The following is a 21,382-nucleotide window of genomic DNA, read 5'->3' on the forward strand; positions in this document are numbered from 1 at the left end:
GAGATTAATGAACTGTTAATTAAGTCAGTAGAAAATATTGTACTGAAGAAAAAAAAGAATGAAAAGTAGAGAAAAGAGCTTTAGTGATACATAGAATGTGGTGAATAGTCAAACAGATAATTGAAGTTAGAAAAAGAAAGGAGAGAAAGAATGGGGTAAAGTCAGTATTGGCTGAGAATTTTCCAAAACTAAGAAAGACATTAAGCCACAAGTCTAGGAAATCTTAGAAACTCCAAGCAGGATATATTCAAAGGAAGCCACACAGAGATAATCATAATTAGACTTCCAAAACCAAAGACAAAATATTAAAAGAAACCAGTCCCTCTCTGTCTGACTTACTTCACTTAACATAATACCCTCTAGGTCCATCCATGTTGTCACAAATGGCAAGATCTCATCCTTTTTTATGGGTGCATTATATTCCATTGAGTGTATGTATGAATGTATGTATGTGTTTGTCACATCTTCCTTATACATTCATCTAATTATGGACACTTAGGTTGCTTCCATATATTGGCTATTGTAAATAACGCTACAGTAAACATAGGGGTGCATGTATCTTTTGGAATTAGTGTTTTCATTTTCTTTGGATAAATACCCAGTAGTGGAATTATTGGATCATATGGTATTTCTATTTTTAATTTTTTGAGGAACCTCTCTACTGTTTTCCACAGTGGCTGTACCTAAATGAAATAAGTTGGATTGAGAAAGACAAATACCATATGATTTCATTCATACGTGCAATCTAAAAAAAAAAAAAAATCAGGGCGCCTGGGTGGCTCAGTCAGTTTAACATCTGACTCTTGATTTCAGCTTAGGTCATGATCTCAGGGTCATGAGATCGAGCCCCGCATCGGGCTCCATGCTCAGTGGGGAGTCTGCTTCTGCTTCTCTCCTTCTCCCTGTCCCTCTCCCTCTGCCCTGCCCCCGATCTCTTTCTCTCTCTAAAATAAATAAATAAATCTTTTTAAAAAATGAATAAATAAACAAAAAGCAGAATCAGAGCTATAAGTACAGAGAACAAATTGATGGTTGCCAGAGGGGAGAGGGGAAGGACGATGGGAAAAAAGTTTGAAGGGGAGTGGGAGATACAGGTTTACAGTTTTGGAATGAGTAAGTCATGAGAATAAAAGACACAGCATAAGGAAAATAATCAATGATATTATAATAGTATTGTATGGTGACAGATGGTAGCTACATTTGTAGTGGGCAAAGCATTACGTATAAACTTGTTGAATCACTGTTACACACCTGAATTTAATGTAACATTGTGTGTCAATTATATTCAAATTAAAAAAATAAGTCACAGGATAAAAAGTACTGCAAAGGGAATATAGTCAATAATATTGTAATAATGTTATATGGTGACAGATCATAACTACATTTATGGTGAGCATTGTGTAATACATAAAATCATTGAATCACTCTGTTATACACTTGAAACAAATGTGACATTGTATGTCAACTATATTTCAATTATAAAATTTTATAAAAGGGAAAAAAAGCTCATTCCTTTCTTCTTGACACACACATGCATGCATGCACAACTTTCAAAAGAAGAGCCAATGACACCTCAACAGAAATGATAAAAGTTATTATAACTCACAACCATTGATATAATCTTTGGAGTGCTAAAAGAAAATAACTGTACACCTAAACTTCTGAATGCAATGAAAATGCTCATTAAAAAGAGCTGAGGAATTTTTGCTTCTGAGCTAGTACCAGACTTGTCCCCAACTGCTAATTAGAACACTAGACAAAATATTTGAATTCACTGTTATCAATAACTGAATGACAGCCAATGCAGGACTATGATCCATAAAGAAGAGAAACAGGGGCACCTGGGTGGCTCAGTCGGTTAAGCATCTGCCTTTGGTTCAGGTCATGATCCAGGGTCCTGGGATCAAGACCCGCATCGGGCTCCCTGCTCAGCGGGGAGTCTGCTCCTCCCTCTCCCTCTGTGTGCTTGAGCTCTCTCTCTCTCAAATAAATAAATAAATCTTAAAAGAGAGAGAGAGAGAGAAACAAATGAGATGAGCCCTACAATAGTCCAGGTTTTTGCCTGGAGGCATTTTTTCTGTACTATTGTAAAGGGAAAAAAAAATAAAAGCAGAGCACAGTGGCCTCATTGACTTGAGCAGACAGAGATCAGAGTTCATGGAGACTTAGGCAGCTGGAATTTGTCAGGCAGAGAACTGAAGAGAGAAAACTATGCACATAAAGAGCTGAGAAAATCCTTATAGGATTATTTTGAGTTCCTGGTTAATAACTAAGATTTGCACATATAGGATAAAATTCCATGTGGTCAGGCAAAGGTGGAGAGCTGTAAGTTGAACAATTCCTAGAGGTAAGCAAGAACTGGAATGCATTCAAATTCTGATGAGCCCAAATGGGGAAAACACCTGGGATTACAGTAGAGACTCCAGGTAGATTGCACCTTAGTAGTTGGACTAAACTAGCATTAGGGCAGAGGCTATTCTATTGCCCATAACAAAGCTTTAAAAATGCATCAAAAGGGTCAAGCTAATTCTCAATAATTTATCTGCCTAACAAAGAAATTTCAAAACTCCTAAAGAACAACTGCAAAATCCAGAAATTCTACAATGTAACATTCACAGAAGCAAAAATACTGGGAATGATGGAATTAGCAGACAGGTTTTCATATAGTTATCATAAATATGTTCAAGGATTTAAAGAAAAATATGAACACAATAAAGAAAAGAATAGAAACTATTTTTAACAACCTAATGAAATTCTAGAGTTGAAAATATAATGTTTAATAATAAAAAGTTATTGATGGGCTTAACATAAGATTAGATGCTGTAGGAAAAAGAAAAATGAACTTGAAAACACAGCAACAGAAACCAAAACACAAAAAGAAAAATGGCTGAGAAAAATAGAGCTCAGTGACTTGTAGGACAATATCAAGCAATCTAACATATATTCGATTTTAATACCTGAAGTGTGTGTGCATGGAGAGTTAGTAAGGTAGAAAAAAATTATTTGAATAAGTAATGCCTAAAATTTTTCAAATTTGATAAAAGGCTACAAATACCCAGATCCAAGTGGCTCAATGTTCCCTAAGCAGGATAAAAGGAAAAACACACCGTGGTACATCATAATCAACTTGCTAAAAACTAGTAAGAAAGAGAAAATCTTAAAGTATCCAGAGGAAAAAGACATATCAAGAGAACAAAGATAAGAATCGACTAACTTTTTGGGGCACCTGGGTGGCTCAGTCATTAGGCGTCTGCCTTCGGCTCAGGTCATAATCCCAGAGTCCTGGGATCGAGCCCCACATCGGGCTCCCTGCTCCATGGAAAGCCTGCTTCTTCCTCTCCCACTCCCCCCTGCTTGTGTTCCCTCTCTCGCTGTATCTCTCTCTGTCAAATAAATAAAATCTTAAAAAAAGAATTGACTAACTTCTTTTCCAGAAATAATGCAAGCCAGAGGACAATGGAACAGTACCTTGAATATGCTATAAAAAATAACAACAAAAATGTTCAACTGTGAAGGTGAAATAAAAGTTTTTTAGGTAAATAAAAAGTGAAAGAATTTATAGCTGTCAGGCCGAAGTAAAATGATAGCAGATCAAAACTTAGGAGTGAATAAAGCTAGAAATGGCTAAATATGTGAGTGAATACAAGCAATTTTTCTCTTTTTTTAAAGTTTCTTTAAAAGATAGTTGCCTGATTAAAGAAAACAATACCAATGTATTATGGAACTTATATATATAAAGTAAAATGTATATGACCAAAATAAAAGCACAAAAGATGGGAGGGAGGAAATAAAAGTAAACCATTTTAAGGTACTTATATTATCCATGAAATAGTATAATATCATTTGACATTACATTGCTATATGTTTTTTTTAAGATTTTATTTATTTATTTGAGAGAGAGAGAATGAGAGATAGAGAGCATGAGAGGGAAGAGGGTCAGAGGGAGAAGCAGACTCCCTGCTGAGCAGGGAGCCCAATGCGGGACTCGATCCCGGGACTCCAGGATCATGACCTGAGCTGAAAGCAGTCGCCCAACCAGCTGAACCACCCAGGCGCCCTACATTGCTATATGTTGAAGGTGCATATTATAAATCCTAGAGCACAAAGAAAGCAAATGATCTCAAATATAAGAGATAAAATGGCATACTTGAAAAATAATTAATATTGAAAAGGCATGAAAGAGAAAAAAGTGAACAAAGACCAGGACAAATAGAAAAGAAACAGCAAGATGGTAGATTTAAACCTAAATATATTGTGAATTACATTTAATCTAAAGAGTCCAAAGCTACAATTAAAAGGCAGAGACCAGGGGTGCCTGGGTGGCTCAGTCTTTAAGCGTCTGCTTTTGGCTCAGGTCATGATCCCAGGGTCCTGGGATCGAGCCCTGCCATCAGGCTCCCTGCTCCGCGGGAAGCCTGCTTCTCCCTCTCCCACTCCCCCTGCTTGTGTTCCTTCTCTCACTTTGTCTCTCTCTGTCAAATAAATAAATAAAATCTTAAAAAAAAAAAAAGGCAGAGACCATCAGGCTGAATAAAATACAGTAAGACCCAAATATACACTATTTACAAAAAACAAAAAAACAAAAAAAAAAAACCACTCTTTAAATAAACAAATACATATAGGGATAGGCTAAAAGTTCAAGGATGGAAAAATATGTATCATGAAAATATTAATCACAAGAAAGCTGGAACAGCTATATTAATATCAGACAAGAAATACTGCCAGAGATAAATAGGGTTAATTCAAAATAGTAAAGGATCAATTCATTAAGAGAATACAACAATCCAAATGTAACTATAACAAATCTTTAAAATACATGATGTACAATATATGAAGAAAACAACAAATCCACAAACAGTAGGAGATTTTAACACACCTCCCTCAGTAATGAAGAAAACATGTAAAGATATAGAAGAATTGTCAAACGCTAGCAAATAACTTGACCAAATTAAATTTATAGAGCACTGCATTAACCACTGCAGGATACAGTCTTTTCAAGCATGCATGGAATGCTCATAAAACATAGAGTATATGTTGGGCCACAGAACAACTCTCAATAAATTTAAAAGTACTGAGATCATACAGAAAACATTCTCTGACTACAACAGAAATAAACTGGAAATCAATAATGATAAGACACCTGGAAAATTCTCAAATATTTCATGAGTAAAATACAGTTTTACATATTGCATAAGTCAAAGAATAAATCACAAAGGGAAGTTTAAAATATTTTGAACCAAATCGAATGAAAACAGTGTGTTCAAATTTGTGGGATGCAGTTAGAACAGTGCTTAGAGGGAAAATTTTAGCTTAAAATGCTTTTTTAGAAAAAAGAGAAAGGGTTTAAAACCAACTTTCTAAAGTTCCACTTTAAGAAGCTGTAAAAAGAACATCAAATGAAATCCAAATAAAATAGAAGAAGGAAATAATAAAGAGAAGAGCAGAAAATAATGAAATAGAAAGTGGACAAACACTAGAGAAAAAAAATCAATGAAAATGTCAATAAATTGATGAATCTCTAAGCTGATTTATAAGTATGGAGAAAACACAAATTACCAAATTAGACATGATGGAAGGGGCTTTACTATAGATCCTAAAGACATTAAAAATAACAAAGGAATATTATAAACAACTTTATTCCAAAAAGTCAACAACTAAATAAAATAGAATTCCTTGAAAAATACAAATTAACAAAACAGATCCAAGAAGAGATAGAAAATCTGAATAGTCTTATATCTTTAAAAGAAATTTAATTCACAATTATAACCTAATTCCAAAAACAAAACCAAATTCTTTTTTTTTTAAAGATTTTATTTATTTGACAGAGAGAGCACAAGCAGAGGGAGAGAGAGGGAGAAGCAGGCTCCCCGCTGAGCAAGGAGCCCGATGTGGGGCTCAATCCCAGGACACTGGGATCATGACCCGGGCCAAAGGCAGCTGCTTAACCGAATGAGCCACCCAGGCGTCCCAAAACCAAATTCTCTTATGCCCAGAAGACTTCTCTGGTGAATCCTAACATTTAATGAAGAATGAACATCAATCTTATAAAAATCTTTCATAAAATAAAGGGTGATACATCTCAAGTCATTTTACGAGGCCAGTGTTATGCTCTTAACATCAGATAAAGATGTTACAAGAAAATAAAATGGATATAAATGCAAAAGCCTTAGCAGTATATTACCAAACTAAACTCAGCAATGAATAAAAAGAATAATACATCTTGACAAAGTGGAGTTTTTCCCAGGCATACAAAGTTGGTCTAAATTTTTAAAAATTAATCAGTGTAATTTATCATATTCAGAGAAGAAAAAATTCATGATCATCCTAATGTATACATAAAAATTACTTGACGAAATTCAACACCCAATTCATGATGAAAACTCTCACATAACTAGGAACAGAAGGGAACTTCCTCAATTTGATAAAGGGCATCTACTTAAAAAAAAAAAATGTATATCTACCATCCCCCCCAATGGTCAAAGATTGAATGCAGTCCCTGTGAAACCAGGAACGAGGCATCTGTTGAACATTTGTTAGAGGCTCCAGCCAGTGAAATAAGTTAATTAAAAGAAATAAAATACACACAGATTGATAAGAAAAGGGCAAAACCTTTTATTCAAGGTCAACATGATCATAGACATAAAAAATCTTAAGGATCTATAAGAAAAGCTATCAGAACTGATAAGTGACTGTAGCAAGGTCACAGAATACAAGAACAAAACCTCAAAGAAGCAACTGGAAAATGAAATTTGAAAAATAGTAGCATTCACAATAGTATCAAAAACATGAAATATTAGAGATAAATTTAACAAAATAAGTGGAAGATCTGTATACTAAAAACTACAAAACACTGATGTGAGAAATTAAAGAAGATCAAAAATAAATGGAGCACTATAACATGTACCTGAATTGGAGTTTTGATATTTTTAAGATGTTAACTGTCCTGAATTGATCTATAAGTTTAACATAACCCAAATAAAAGTGCTAGAAATATTTTTCTGCAGAATTTGATACACTGGTTCTAAAATTTATATAAAAATACAAAGGACAGATAATAGCCAAAACAATTTCTAAAAAGAAGAAAATGGAAGAGGCCTACCTGATTTCAAGACTTACTATAAAACTAAACAAGAGAGTGTGGTTTTGGCAAAAGAATAAACATACAGATCCAAGGAACATAATAGATCAGGAATAGATCTACACATATGTAATCAACTGATGTTTGACAAAAGTGCCAAGTTAATTCAATAGCAGAAAAGATAGCCTTTTCATCAGATCATGCTAGGCAACTGGTTTTTCATGTGGAAATGAATGAAATTTAATACTTTATCCCATACACAGAAATTAACTCAAAATAGATCATACACCTAAATGTAAAAGCTAAAGCCACAAAACTTTCGTAAGAAAACATAGGGAAAAAAAAAACTTTGCAACTGGGGCTCCTAGTGGTTAAGCGACTGCCTTGGTGGCTCAGGTGATGATCCTGGAGTCCCAGGATCGAGTCCCACGTCAGGCTCCCTGCTCAGCAGGGAGTCTGCTTCTCCCTCTGACCCTCCTCCCTCAGTTGGGAGGCTCAGTTGGTTAAGCGACTGCCTTCGGCTCAGGGGATGATTCTGGAGTCCCAGGATCGAGTCCCACGTCAGGCTCCCTGCTCAGCAGGGAGTCTGCTTCTCCCTCTGACCCTTTTCCCTCTCATGTGCTCTTTCTCTCTCTCATTCTCTCTCTCAAATAAATAAATAAAATCTTTAAAAAAAAAAAAACTTTGCAATCTTGAGTAAGTAGAAATTTCTTAAATAGGACACAAAAAGCACAAATAACAAAATAAAAATATTAATAATTTTACCTCATCAAAATTAAAATCTTTTATTCATTAGAAGACACCTTTGAAGAAAGTGAAAAGATAAGCCACAGACAGGGAAAAATTATATATATATTGTATATACAGATATATATTATATACATAATGCCACATATATCTGGCAAATAATTTGTATCAAGAATATGTCAAGAAATCTTGCAACTCAATAAAATGAAAATATACAACTAATTCTTTAAATGGACAAATGATTAGAATAACAAGATATACCAAAGGTCACTAGCACATGAAAAAATATTTAACTTCATTAGTTATCAGGAAATGCAAATTAAAACCACAATGGAATACTACCACACAATCAGTAGAATGGATAAAATTAAAACACCTGACAATACCAAGTGTTGACAAAAATGTACAGCAACTAGAACTCTCATCCAATGCTACTGGGAATGTAAACAGTTCAATAATTTTGAAAAATTATTTTCTGCTTAGCAGTTTCTTATAAAGTGAAACACACAATGACACTATGATTCAGTAATTTCAGTTCTGGGTATTTTTCTTAGAGAAATAAAGTCTGCAATATGACTTTTACATGCTCATAGCGTCTTTCTTCACAACAGCTAAAAACTAGAAACAATCCAAATATTAATCAATAGGTAACTGGATAAACAAATTATAGAATATCCATACAATGATATTACTCAGCAATTAGAGAAACAAACTAGATACCCACAATAGCATGGCTGAATCTCAAAAACATTATTCTAGGTGAAAGAAGCCATACACAGAAGAGTATGTACAATATTATTTCATTCTTATGAATTCTAGAACAGGTAAAACAAACCTATAGTGACAGAAAATGAATTAATGGAAATGGAATAATAAAAACACAATGAATTCCATCAAAAAGAAAGAAGTTAAAGGGGAACATAGAATAGATGAGATGAATAGAAGTAAACAGTAAGATTATAGATTGAAATCCAAATAAATCAGTTGCCACAATCCATATTGCCAGGCTGAATATATTCTAATCTCAAAACAAAGACTGTTAGATATAAATATGAAAATGTCAAAGGAGATTTTATTTACAATAAACACACAATAAATATGAAGACACAGGATTTTTGAACACAAAAGGATGGTATAGGCAAAAAATAACTGAAAGAAAACTGGAACAAGTACACTAATACCAAACAAAGCAAAGTTTAAGGCAAAGTTTTATCTTTTATTAAAGATAAAAAGAATGACATTTCATAATGATAAAAGTGTCATCTCCCAAGAAGATAAAACATTTCCAAAACTGGACACACCTAATAACATATGCTCAAAATACATAAGGCAAAATTGATAGAAACAGCCTAGCCCAATCTGACTGATACAGTAAATAATCAAAGATCTAAAATTGGAACATAAATCAAAATATAAGAAAAGAGAATCAAAAATATACTATCAAAAATCTATAAATTAAGAAAAAATTTGAGCATATTATTTAGTCTCTGCATGTTGAAACAGATCTGTTTACACATAGTTGCCTTAGGGCAGGTGGGAAAACCTGGAGCAAGAAATTACCGCTTCAACCTAAACACTTCTGAGCTTTTTTTTTTTTAATTCAGGGAAGGAAGGAAGTACTTCCAGGAAATATGGCTATGTAAGTAGACAGTTTTAGAGCCTCCTCCCTGAAACCTACAAAAATCAAGGAAGGAACTAAAATTAAAAATGAAAACCAAGCCGAAACCTGGACAACCTTAACTTTCCCTACAAGTGCTGAAGAATAGTTGCCAGACCAGGCAACTAGAACCAAAATGAAATAGGATCCTGGGGGTTGACCACATTTCCTGAGCTTGGGAACCAGCAGAGTGCTGTAGGACCAAGGAACCTCCTGAATACAACCTGCACCACAAGCTAGAGCAGAGATATGGAGGTGTGGGTGGGGCTGAGGAGTAGCTACAGCCCAGAGGCTGGGGAGAGAGAGCTTCATATGACCCCACACTGTCAATTTCAATGTGTTCCAGCTTCTTGATTGGGAAAGGGAGGGATGAGATTAGAAATAAAGCAAATAAAGATCAAAGCAGAAGATCAGAGGTAGAGAAAAGCATTTGCTGACACCCCCTCACCACCCCAATAAAATATCAAGGCTTTCTCAATCTTAGCTGAATAACATGACTGTCAGGAATAAGATTTATGAATTTTTAAAAGATTTTTTCTTTTTTTTTTTTTAAGATTTTATTTATTTGACAGAGAGACACAGCAAGAGAAGGAACACAAGCAGGGGGAGTGGGAGAGGGAGAAGCAGGCTTCCCGCTGAGCAGGGAGCCTAACGTGGGGCTCTATGTCAGGACCCTGGGATCATGACCTGAGCCGAAGGCAGACGCTTAACGACTGAGCCACCCAGGCGCCCCTCAAAAGATTTTTTAAAGTAATCTCTACACCCAATGTGGGGCTCAAACTCACAACCCCGAGATCAAGAGTCGCTCATTCTACCAACTAAGCCAGCCAGGCACCCTGAGATTTGTGAATGTTTTTAAATGCACAAATGAGAATCATGCCAAACCAACTGAATCCAAATTTACAAAAGTGAGGCCCAGGCAAGTGTAGTTAAAAAATATTTCCGTAATGAGATAACATCTTTAGCCCAATCAATAGGTAAAAATTAAAAATATTTGTGACACCTGATATTGGCAGAAGTGTAGAGAAATACACATGTTTATAGGCATACTGAGGGAAAAGTTAGTGGCAGAAAAGCTCCTTTTCTTGGATTTCATGTTTCCACATGGAGCCAAACCAATTAGTGTAACCAAGTCTCTGCTTCCTCACCCACTTCTCTAGTTGGTAAAGTTGGAAGAAAGCAAAGGACCAGTAGCTCAGCCTCCCGTGCTCTCTCCTGTACTATTTGGCCTTGAGCTTACATGTGTGCATCACCTCCTGTGACTGGCCAGGTGGTAAATTATCTAATTCTGGTGCAGTATAATGAAGTTGACATTTTGATCCTCATCTGCATGACCTCAGCTTTTTAAAAAATTTTAACTGGAGAAAGAAAAAAAGTGCAATTTATTGATTTCTCTCCATTTGTCATCAGTAGTAAAGTCGATAAAGATACACATAAAAATAATGTTTATGGCTACCCACTTTATAAACCTGCCACCTTCACGGCATGCACCCTGCATTCCATCTTCCTTCTTCCCCCACTGAAAGGCCCTGGGGCTCTTCCTGCCTCTGTCCAGTCCCTCTGCTATGCTTTGGATCACGTTCCTCCCTATGTCCCAGCAACTCTGCACCAGATCTGATGACTTCTATTTGTAGCTTTTAGTTCAATAATTGTCATAACCCTCTATCTTGGAAGCCAGACCACACTGGAGTCATTTTTGGCACCTTCCTCTTCCTCGACCCCATTCCCACTCCATGTCAAAGTCCCCTCCCATGGTTCAAAATTCCAAAGTAAAGCACAATATTCAGTAAAACATCTCCCCCCACCAACCTCTATCTTCCAGATACTCTGTGTTCCTCCCATCCAGTAAGCACTATCACTACTTTTTTATGTATCTTCCCAGAGATACTGCACAGATGCATGCTACTTCTTCATATAAGTAGTACCACACTGTATATTATTTTGCAAGAGGAATACCAACTAATAAATATAGAAGGAATAATGGAAATTTAGAAGTCACCATTTTACAACCAACAAAGTAAGAATTGATATAAGCAAGAATTATCAATCCACCTGTTTATGTAAGGCTCTTGAGCTAAGAATGGTTTTTATATTTCTAAATGGTTGGGGGAAAGAAAGAATACGTGACAGAGACCTTATTCTGTCTGCAAAACCTAGAATATGTACTATCCAGCCCTTTACAGAAAAAGTTTGCCCACCTCTGCACTAGGTGAAAGATGAAGAACAGGATATGGAGAAATCTGGCAGACGTCACTTTAACCAATGATTATACTTTGCACAATGAATAGTGGGGCACATTGGCCTTGTGTACCTCCTTCTGGGATACACTAAGAAGATGACATCACGGATGTAGCATTCATGCCAAAAATGCATAACCTGATTCCAAACACAAGGAAACATCTGACGTAGACTTTGCAAAAATGTCAATGTCATAAAATACATAGAAAAGGTTGGAAAACTGCTCTGAATTAAAGACCTGGCAACTAAGTATAATGTTCAGTTATGACTAGGTCTTGGTTTAACACAAACAAACAACTATAAAGGACATTATGGCAATTATGGCAATAATCAAGGAAATCTTTTGGGGAAGTCTATACTTACTTCAGGATATCAATGTTAAATTTCCCAGGTATGATCATTATATTGTGGTCATGTAGGAGAATGTAATTATTCTTAGGAAATACACACTAAATACTTAGGAATGAAGTCTGTCATGATGTCTTCAATTTATTCTCATCTAATTTTCAAATGGTTCAGTGGGGAGAGAGAGAGAGAGAAGGAAGAAGGCATATAGGTGTTTTTTAATACTATTTTTGCAATTTTTCTCTAGGTTTGAAAATTTTTAAATAAAAAATTGAGAAAGAGTAAAAACATCCCACATGTTTCTATAAGCATAGGAAAAAATGGGTTTAATAAGAACCAAACCGGCAACATTGGTTGCCAGTCACCTATGAGGGGTAGAATGAGACAGGATTAGAGAGAGGAGTAAACACTGGCACATTCCTCAGTCAATTTAGTTCAGCCTTATTGATATTTGCTGTAAGAATGCAGTATTTTTGGGGTGCCTGGGTGGCTCAGTCAGTTAAGCATCTGCCTTCCACTCAGGTCATGATCCTGGAGTCCAGAAATTGAGCGCCCACATCGAGCTCCCTGCTCAGCAGAGATCCTGTTTCTCCCTCTGCCCCTCACCCCACTCGTGCTATCTCAAATAAATAAATAAAATCCTTGAAAAAAAAAGAATGCAGTATTTTTATCTTTTGTATTTAAAAAAAAGCTTAGTTTTGTAATTTAAAAAAGTCTCCATTGGTTATTCACATATAAATCAGAATTAACCATCAAGTCTCTCCATATACCCCCATTACCCCTCACCCCACCCCCGGAGCCCCTGAATTTCCTGGATTGAACATCCAAGGCTCTGCAGGAAGCTTCTAGAACCCTGATCCCTAGGACTGGATGCTAAATCTTTGGAATATCATTTCCCATAAAATCCATTAATATGTAAAATTGATGTTACATTAAAATGATTTCACCCAAATTCAGAGGTTACACTGTACATGTAAATGTTCTTAAAAAGTTTACCATGACATCATACCCCAGCACAAATGACATCACACTTACATGACAGCATAGTTTACCAAAAGCTTACCAGGTTACCATGTATCAGACTCAGGAAGGATCACCTGAGAATAAGGAAGATGATGAGAAAGAAGTGGAAGAGCTTTGAGAAAGTAGTATTTCCTTATCTTCCAGAGGAAAGATTCAAATAGAAACTGTTCAAGTGGCTTAACTGAAAAATATTTTTAAGCATGTAAATTAAATCAGTGGAACTAAATATCCACATAATAAACATTCTAAATCACCAAAGAGAAAAAAGATTTTTAAATTGTGTGACACTGGGGCGCCTGGGTGGCTCAGTCGTTAAGCATCTGCCTTCGCCTCAGGTCATGGTCCCAGGGTCCTGGGATCGAGCCCCGCATCGGGCTCCCTGCTCCGCGGGAAGCCTGCTTCTCCCTCTCCCACTCCCCCTGCTTGTGTTCCCTCTCTCGCTGTCTCTCTCTCTGTCAAATAAATAAATAAATAAATAATCTTTAAAAAATAAAAAAATAAATTGTGTGACAGACACATTATCTTTCAAAGGACAAATGCCCACAAAACTCACCTTTTAAAAGAAGAAAAGTGTCAGGCTAGGTTCTATATTTAATAGACACAAAAAGTTGAAAGTAAAATAATTGATAGCAGGCATTCATTGGTGGGAATGTACATGAGTTAAATGTATTTAAAGGGCTCTTTGTAATATATGGTAAAAATTAAAATGCATGTGTCTTTTCATCCATATTTTTCTTTATAAGAACTCATCTTACATGTGTATTTGAACAAGGGTACAAAGATTTTCATAGAAACATTGTGGTAATTTCCAAAAGAAAGAGAAAGAACCTAGGAATGACCCTAATTCCCACAAAAGGGTTTTTGTGTGTTTGTGTGTTTGCTTTTAGTAAGTGAGCAATGGTGTATTGAGTACAACACTTTAAAATAATGAGGTCAAGTTTGGTTTATATGTAATGATATGGAGATAGGCCCAAAATAACTGAACATAGCAAATTGCAAAACAGTACGTTAAATGTAGTGCCATTTGCATAAAAGCAATTTTATTTACATACTGATATGTGCACAGAAAACAACTCTGGAAGAACATTCAGTCCACGTCAGCAGTGACTATTTCTAGGTTGGGGGATTATGAGTAACGTTTGTTTTCTATATAAACATTTTTTGCATTGTTAAATTTTTACACGTGTGTTGTATAATAAGGAATTGTCTCATCTTTGCCCTTGGTTTTCAGCACAGAGCTTCAAAAACTCTTGGAATCTCCCAAGTGATAGACGTTTCTTTGCTATTCATGAGCCCCTGGATCACACCCAAGGCTATGCTAATGAGGAGACTGATGGTAAGCCCTTAGAGAGCTTCAGGATGGGGCCTGATCACCACCAGAAACACCAATTTGTTTGTGTTTAGAGGGTTGTGATTAGAGGGTTGAAGCTTTGAGCCAGCCTGACCTCCAGGGAAAAAAGAAAGCTGAAGACTGAGTTCAGTTATGTCTCATGTCACCAATGGTTTAATCAATTGTGCTTATGGAAAGAAACCCCAGTGAAAACTCTGTGCACTGAGGCTTGGTGGAGCTGCCAGTTGGTAAACACACTGATGTGTCCTGCGTGACTGATGTGCCCTGATTTCCTGGGGAGGGGGCACAGAAGCTCTGCATTCAGAACCATTCCAAACCTCACCCTACAGGTCTCTTCACTTGGCTGTTCCTGAGTTGTATCATTTATAATTATAAGATAGCACTATCTTGATTTCTTTGAATCATTCTAATTATTGAATCTGAAGGAATATTGGGTACCCCCAAATTTGTAGTTAGTTGGTTAGAAGTGTGTGTGGTCTGGGAACCCCATAAACTTGAGGCTTCGTGTCTGAAGCGGGGGCACTCTTATGGAGGACTAAGCCTTTAACTTATGGAGTTGGCACTGACTCCAGCTGTCAGTGCCAGAACTGAATTGCAGAACCAGGTAGGATTGGAACAGGATAATCAGTATTTGAATATCAAGCCTTATTTCTTTTGTAATAGAAACAAAAAAGTTTTAAGTGAAAATATGGGTAATGTAGGTCAATTCAAATAATAAAATGAAGCCCAGGATTGGCAGTTCAACATGATGGCATAGTAAGTTCCTGAAGTCACCTCCTCCCAAAGACACAACAAAACTACAGCTACATATGCAAAATTTCCCTCTGAAAAAGACATGAAAACTAGCTGAACAGCTTCTCTAAAACAAAGGCTAAAAGGGCCACATTGAGATGGGTAAGAGAGAAAGAGGTCTGGTCTCACCACAATCCCCACCCTTGGTGTGGCAACCCACAGTCTCACAAATATGGAGCTTCTCCCTGAGGACTGAGGAATTTGTGTCCCACATCAGGCACCCAAACCCTGGGAAATTCATGGAAGAGATGAGTCCCCAGTATGTCTGGCTTAAAAAATCAATGGGGCTTATGTCCAGAACAACCATAGGGCTGTAGGGAATGGAGATGTAGATTCACTTGCCCTGGGACCCAGCATAAAACCAGCACATTAAAAGCACCTAGATCACATGAGGAGATTTGTTTGCTAATCTTAAAGCATCTGCCAGAAGGGCAAGAGCCTGTTAGAACTCTCTCTGGGGACTGAGGCACTGGCAGGCACCATTTTTTTGAGCCAGCCTGACCTCCAGGGAGAAAAGACCAAAACCAAATGGACTCCCTAACCTGCTGGTGTTGGAGGGTGCATCCTGCCTCCACACTGCCCCTACAGCCCCACCAAAGCCAGAGGGGGAGTGCCCTGCCTCTGCACCACTCCCTTGGCCCTGCCAAGTCTGTGCACACAACCCAGACAGCAGATGCCCATTGAGCATATAACTCTAGTGGATTGTGTTCAGGGCCCCATGAGTCTGAAATAATTGGAGAAAAAATTCTTGGCAGGCTATCAAGCCTGCACAGACAGCAGACTGAAACACCCCCAGTCTTCCTGTGAAAAAGGACTATTTACCTGTCCTGGAGCTTCAGCCTGAGGGATAGGCTTCAGGCCTACCACATATTTAAAGGTTACAGAAATGTTCTCAGAGAACATAGGCCAGGGATACCAATTTTGTGCTCTCCCTTGGTCTCACTACAGCTTGCCAGTTGGTCCCAGAAAGGAGCTCATACACTTATCTGGACCCTTGATTTTTGCAACTGTCATTAAGAGGACACCTCCAAGTCACCTGGTCTGAAGGACAGCAGGTTTACAATTGTGATCCCACAGGATTGTATATATTTGCATACCTTAAAAGCTGCTGTCTGAGGGTCTAGTTTTCAATCTGTCCGAAACTAGGTGCTGAAATCCCTCCCTCTGGAACATTCACAGGTCTTGGCATATCCTCAACTGGATCCTATCAAAAATGAGTTAGTTTGTTTAGAAAATCACAAAGGTCTGAGAGACAACCAAGAGCTAGGGCAAGGTTAAGTGATCAGTTTTAGCTCCCACATAAGGCCATTCCTTTGAGACTAGGAGAGATAGCTGTTTTGCTCAATACATAAAAACAAACACAGAGAGTCAAGCAAAATGAGGAAACAGGAATATAATCCAAATGAAAGAACAAGATAAACCCCCAGATAAAAACCTTAATGAAAAAAATTTTAAAAAACCTCGATGAAATGAAGATAAGTAATTTACCTGATAAAGAGTTCAAAGTAATGGTCATAGAGATGCTCACCAAACTTGAAAGAAGAATGGATTCCCAGAGTAGAGACTTCAACAAAGAGATAGAAAATGTAAAAAAGTACCAAACAAAAGTCACAGAGCTGAAGAATGCAATAACTGAACTGAAAAATACATTAGAGGGTTTCAACAGCAGACTAGAGGAAGCAGAAGAATCAGTGCTCTGGAAGACAGGTTAATGAAACTCACCCAAAAGGAGTAACAACAACAACAACAACAACAACAAAATTTTATTTAAAGTGAAGATAGCTTAAAGAACCTATAGGACAATATCAAGCAGAATAACATTTGCATTATAGGGGTCCTAGAAGGAAAAGAGAAAGAAAGTGGCAGAAAACTTATTTGAAGAAATAATGGCTGAAAACTTCTCTAACCTGGGGAAGGAAACAGATATCCAGATCCAGGAATCCCAGAAAAGCTCCAAAGAAGAGAAACCCAAAAATACCCATACCAAGGCACATTACAATTAAAATGTCATAAGTAAAGATAGAGAATTTTAAAAGCAGCAGAAGAGGGATGCCTGGGTGGCTCAGTCAGTTAAGCATCTGCCTTCAGCTCAGGTCATGATCCCAGGGTCCTGGATTCAAGGCTTGCATTGGGCTCCTTGCTCATTAGGGAGCCTGCTTCTCCCTCTGCCTGCTGCTTCCCCGACTTGTGCTCTGTCTCTCTCTCAATCTGGCAAATAAATAATAGAATCTTAAAAAAAAAAAAACAACAGCAGAAGAAAAACAACTTATTACATACCAGAGAACCCCCATAAGATCATTGGCAAATTCTTCAGCAGAAACTTTACAGACCACAAGTGAGTGGCATCATATACTTAAAGTGCTGAAAGGAAAAAATTTCCAACCAAGAATACTATACCTGGCAAGGTTATTATTCATAATTGAAGAAGAGATAGAGATTTCTAGACAAGAAAAGATAAAGGAGTTCATCACCACTAAACAGGCCTCACAAGAAATGTTAAAGGGAATTCCTTAAGCTGAAAAGAAAGGGCACTAGTTAGGAACAGGAAAACATATAAAACTAAAAATCTTACTGGTAAAGGTAGATATATAATAAAGATAGTGGATTGATCACTTATAAAGCTAGTATGAAGATTAAAAGACAAAAGTAGTAAAAACAACTATACAATAATTAATTAAAGGATGCACAAATAAAATGTTGTAAAATGTGACATCAAAAATATAAATCATGGGGGATTTATATTTTTGTAGTAAAAAATGTAGAGTTTTAGAATGTATTCCAACTTGCTTTCAACTTAAAATAGATACACCTATATATAAGCTGTTATATGTGAGCCTCATGGTAACCACAAAGCAAAAACCTATAGTAGATACACAAAACATAATAAGAAAGGAATCTAAACATAACACTATAGAAAGTCATCAAGCCACGAGGGAAGAAAGCAAGGGAAAAAGAAAAAAACAGAGAATAACTACAAAAAAACAGAAACCAATGAACAAAATAAGCACATATCTATCAATAATTATTTTAAATGTAAATGGACTAAATCCTCTAATCAAAAAAACATAGAGTGGCTGTATGGATAAAAGAAGACCCATCTATACGCACCTACAAGAGACTCACTTCAGATGTAAGGACACACACAACTGAAAGTGAAGGGATGGGAAAAGATGTTTCATGGAAATGGAAACCAAAAGGAAGCTGGGGTGGCTATACTTATATGAAACCAAATGGACTTTATTTTTTTTAAAGATTTTATTTTTAAGTAATCTCTACACCAAACATGGGACTCAAACTTACAACCCTGAGATCAAGAGTCTCATGATCTACTGACCGAACCAGACAGGCACCCCAAAACCAAATGGACTTTAAAACAAAGACTGTACTAAAAGACAAAGAAGGGCATTACATAATGATAAAGGAATCAATTCAACAAGAAGATATAACATTTGTAAATATTTAGGCACCCAACACAGGCACACCTAAATATATAAAGCAAATATTAACAGGCCTAAAGGGAAAAATTGACAGCAATACAATAATAGTAGGGAACTTTAATACCCCACTCACACCAATGAATAGATCATCTGGACAGGAATTCAATAAGGAAACATCAGCCTTAAATAACACATGAGACCAGATGGACTTAATAGATATATACAGAGCATTTCATCTAAAAGCAAAAGAATACATATTCTTCTTAAGTGTACATGAAACATTCTTTAGGATTGATCATATTTGGGGCCACAAAATAAGTCTCAATAAATTTAAGAAGAAGATTGAAATCATAAAGCAACTTTTCTGACCACAGTGGTATGACACTAGAAATCAATCACAAGAAAAAAACTGAAAAATCACACATATGGACAGATTAAACAACATGCTACTGAACAACCAATGGCTCAATGAAGAAATCAAAGGAGAAATTAAAAAAAAACCAAGATGGGCGCCCGTGTGGCTCAGTCATTAAGTGCCTGCCTTCAGCTCAGGTCATGATCCCAAGGTCCTGGGATTGAACCCCGCATTGGGCTCCCTGCTCAGCAGGAAGCCTGCTTCTCCCTCTCCCGCTCCCCCTGCTTGTGTTCCTGCCCTCACTGTCTCTCTTTCTGTCAAATAAATAAATAAAAACTTAAAAAAAAAAACAAGAAAGATGAAATGAAAATACCATATCCCAAAATCTATGGGATGCAGCAAAAGCAGTTCTAAGAGGAAAGTTTATAGAGATACAGGCCTACTTCAAGAAACAAGAAAAATTTTAAATAAATAATTTAAATTTATACCTAAAGGAACTAGGAAAAGAATAAACAAAACCCAAAGTTAGTAGAAGGGAAAAAATAATTAGAGCATAAATAAAATAGAGATTAAAATGACAATAAAGGGGCGCCTGAGTGGCTCAGTCGTTAAGTGTCTGCCTTTGGCTCAGGTCATAATCCCAGGGTCCTGGGATCAAGCCCTGCATTGGGCTCCCTGCTCTGCGGGAAACCTGCTTCTCCCTCTCCCACTCCCCTGGCTTGTGTTCCCTCTCTCACTGTATCTCTCTCTGTCAAATATATAAATAAAATCTTAAATAAATAAATAAATAAAATGACAATAAAAAAGAATAATGAAACTAAGAGCTGGTTCTTTGAAAGTTAAACAAAATCTTTAGCTAGACTCACTAAGAAAAGGAGATGGAAGACTCAAATAAATTCAGAAATGAAAGAGAAGAAGTAATAAATGACACCACAGAAATACGAAGGATTATAAGAGACTACTCTGAAAAATTATATGCCAATAAATTGGAATCATGAAGAAATAATAAGTCTTAATCGACTGATTATCAGATTGAATCGGTAATCAAAAAACTCCCAATAAACAGAAGTCCAGAGTCAGATGGCTTCACTGGGTGAATTCTACCAAATATTTGAAGATCCTCCTCAAACTCTTCCAAGAAATTGAAGAGGAGGGAACTCTTCCAAACTCATTTTACAAGAGCATCATTACCCTGATACCAAAACCAGACGAGACACTACACACACAAAAGTACAGGCCAGTGGGGGGCGGAGCAAGATGGCGGAGGAGTAGGAGACCTAGATTTCGTCTGGTCTCAGGAATTCAGCTGAATAGGGATCAAACCATTCTGAACACCTACGAACTCAACAGGAGATCGAACAGGAGAGTGGCAACAACTCTCTGAACAGAGAAGCGACCACTTACTGGAAGGTAGGGCGTGCGGAGAAGTGAATCCGAGGCGATATTCGGGAGGATAGACGGCGGGGGAGGGGACTCCGCCGGCCGCTTCTGGCAAGTGCTAGAGCCACGGAGCACAAAATCGGACCTTTTAGAAGTCGGCTCGGCGGAGGGACGTCGCTGCAGTGGCTAAGCGGGGGGTGGAATCCTCCCGGGACAGTGTGGTCTCAGGACCCTTGGGGTCACGGAGAGACGGGGGGTGCCTGAGTGCGCCAGAGCTCCCAGGTATCAGAGCGGGGAAGCCGGCTGCAGAGACGGAGCCGAGGCGCGGGCTCTCAGCTCGGGGTTGCCATAAACTGTGATCTGCGGCCCAGTCGGGGCACGGCTCCCCCAGCAGGGACCCAACAAGCAGCAGATCCGGGGAGACTCCCCTTCCTTCCCGGGGAGGAGCGGTGCGGGAACGCACTGCAGGGATCTGCTGGGTTTGGAGACTCCGTGCGGGGTTGGGTGCCAGAGATAGCAACGCTCGATCACAGGCCGGGTGAGCACGGAGTGCGGCCGGAGACCGGAGACACGGGAGTGACTGCTTTTCTCTGGGGACACACTGAGGAGCGGGGCCCCGAGTTCTCAGCTCCTCCGGGTGGAGACTGGGAGGCCACCATTTCTGCCCTGGTCCTCCAAAGCTGTACCGAGAGCTTGCAGGGAACAAAAGCTCCTGAGAACAAACCGGAGCAGCTTCCTTAGCCTGGACCGACAAGGGCGGGGCAATTCCGCCTCCGGCAAAGACATTTGGAAACCACAGCAACAGGCCCCTCCCCCAGAAGATCAGCACAAACAGCCAGCAAGCCAAGACCAAGTTGATCGATCAAGGAGAATGGGAGAACTCCAGCGCTAGGGGAATACTGCACATAGATTCATGGCTTTTTTTTTTTTTTTTTTTACCATGTTTTATTTTTTTATTAAATTTAATTTTTTTTTTCTG

General features: G+C 37.8%; 1 protein-coding gene across 6 annotated transcripts in view; it reads right to left on the minus strand.

Moving 5' to 3' along the window:
• CALN1 (calneuron 1) overlaps positions 1 to 21,382 on the minus strand; it is a 501,983-nt gene that overhangs the window by 436,456 nt on the left and 44,145 nt on the right. Inside the window, exon 2 of one of the 6 annotated variants that reach the window (XM_073884244.1) lies at positions 16,329 to 16,435. The exons of the other annotated variants lie outside the window; for them this stretch is intronic. The gene's annotated coding sequence lies outside the window, so the exon portion shown is untranslated. The remainder of the gene's footprint in view (positions 1 to 16,328; positions 16,436 to 21,382) is intronic. 6 annotated transcript variants of the gene reach the window in all.

This window comes from Callorhinus ursinus, unplaced genomic scaffold (genome assembly GCF_003265705.2).
Source record: "Callorhinus ursinus isolate GAN/ISIS: 27379988/994484 unplaced genomic scaffold, GSC_fseal_2.0 scaffold55, whole genome shotgun sequence".
Lineage (NCBI taxonomy): Eukaryota > Metazoa > Chordata > Mammalia > Carnivora > Otariidae > Callorhinus > Callorhinus ursinus.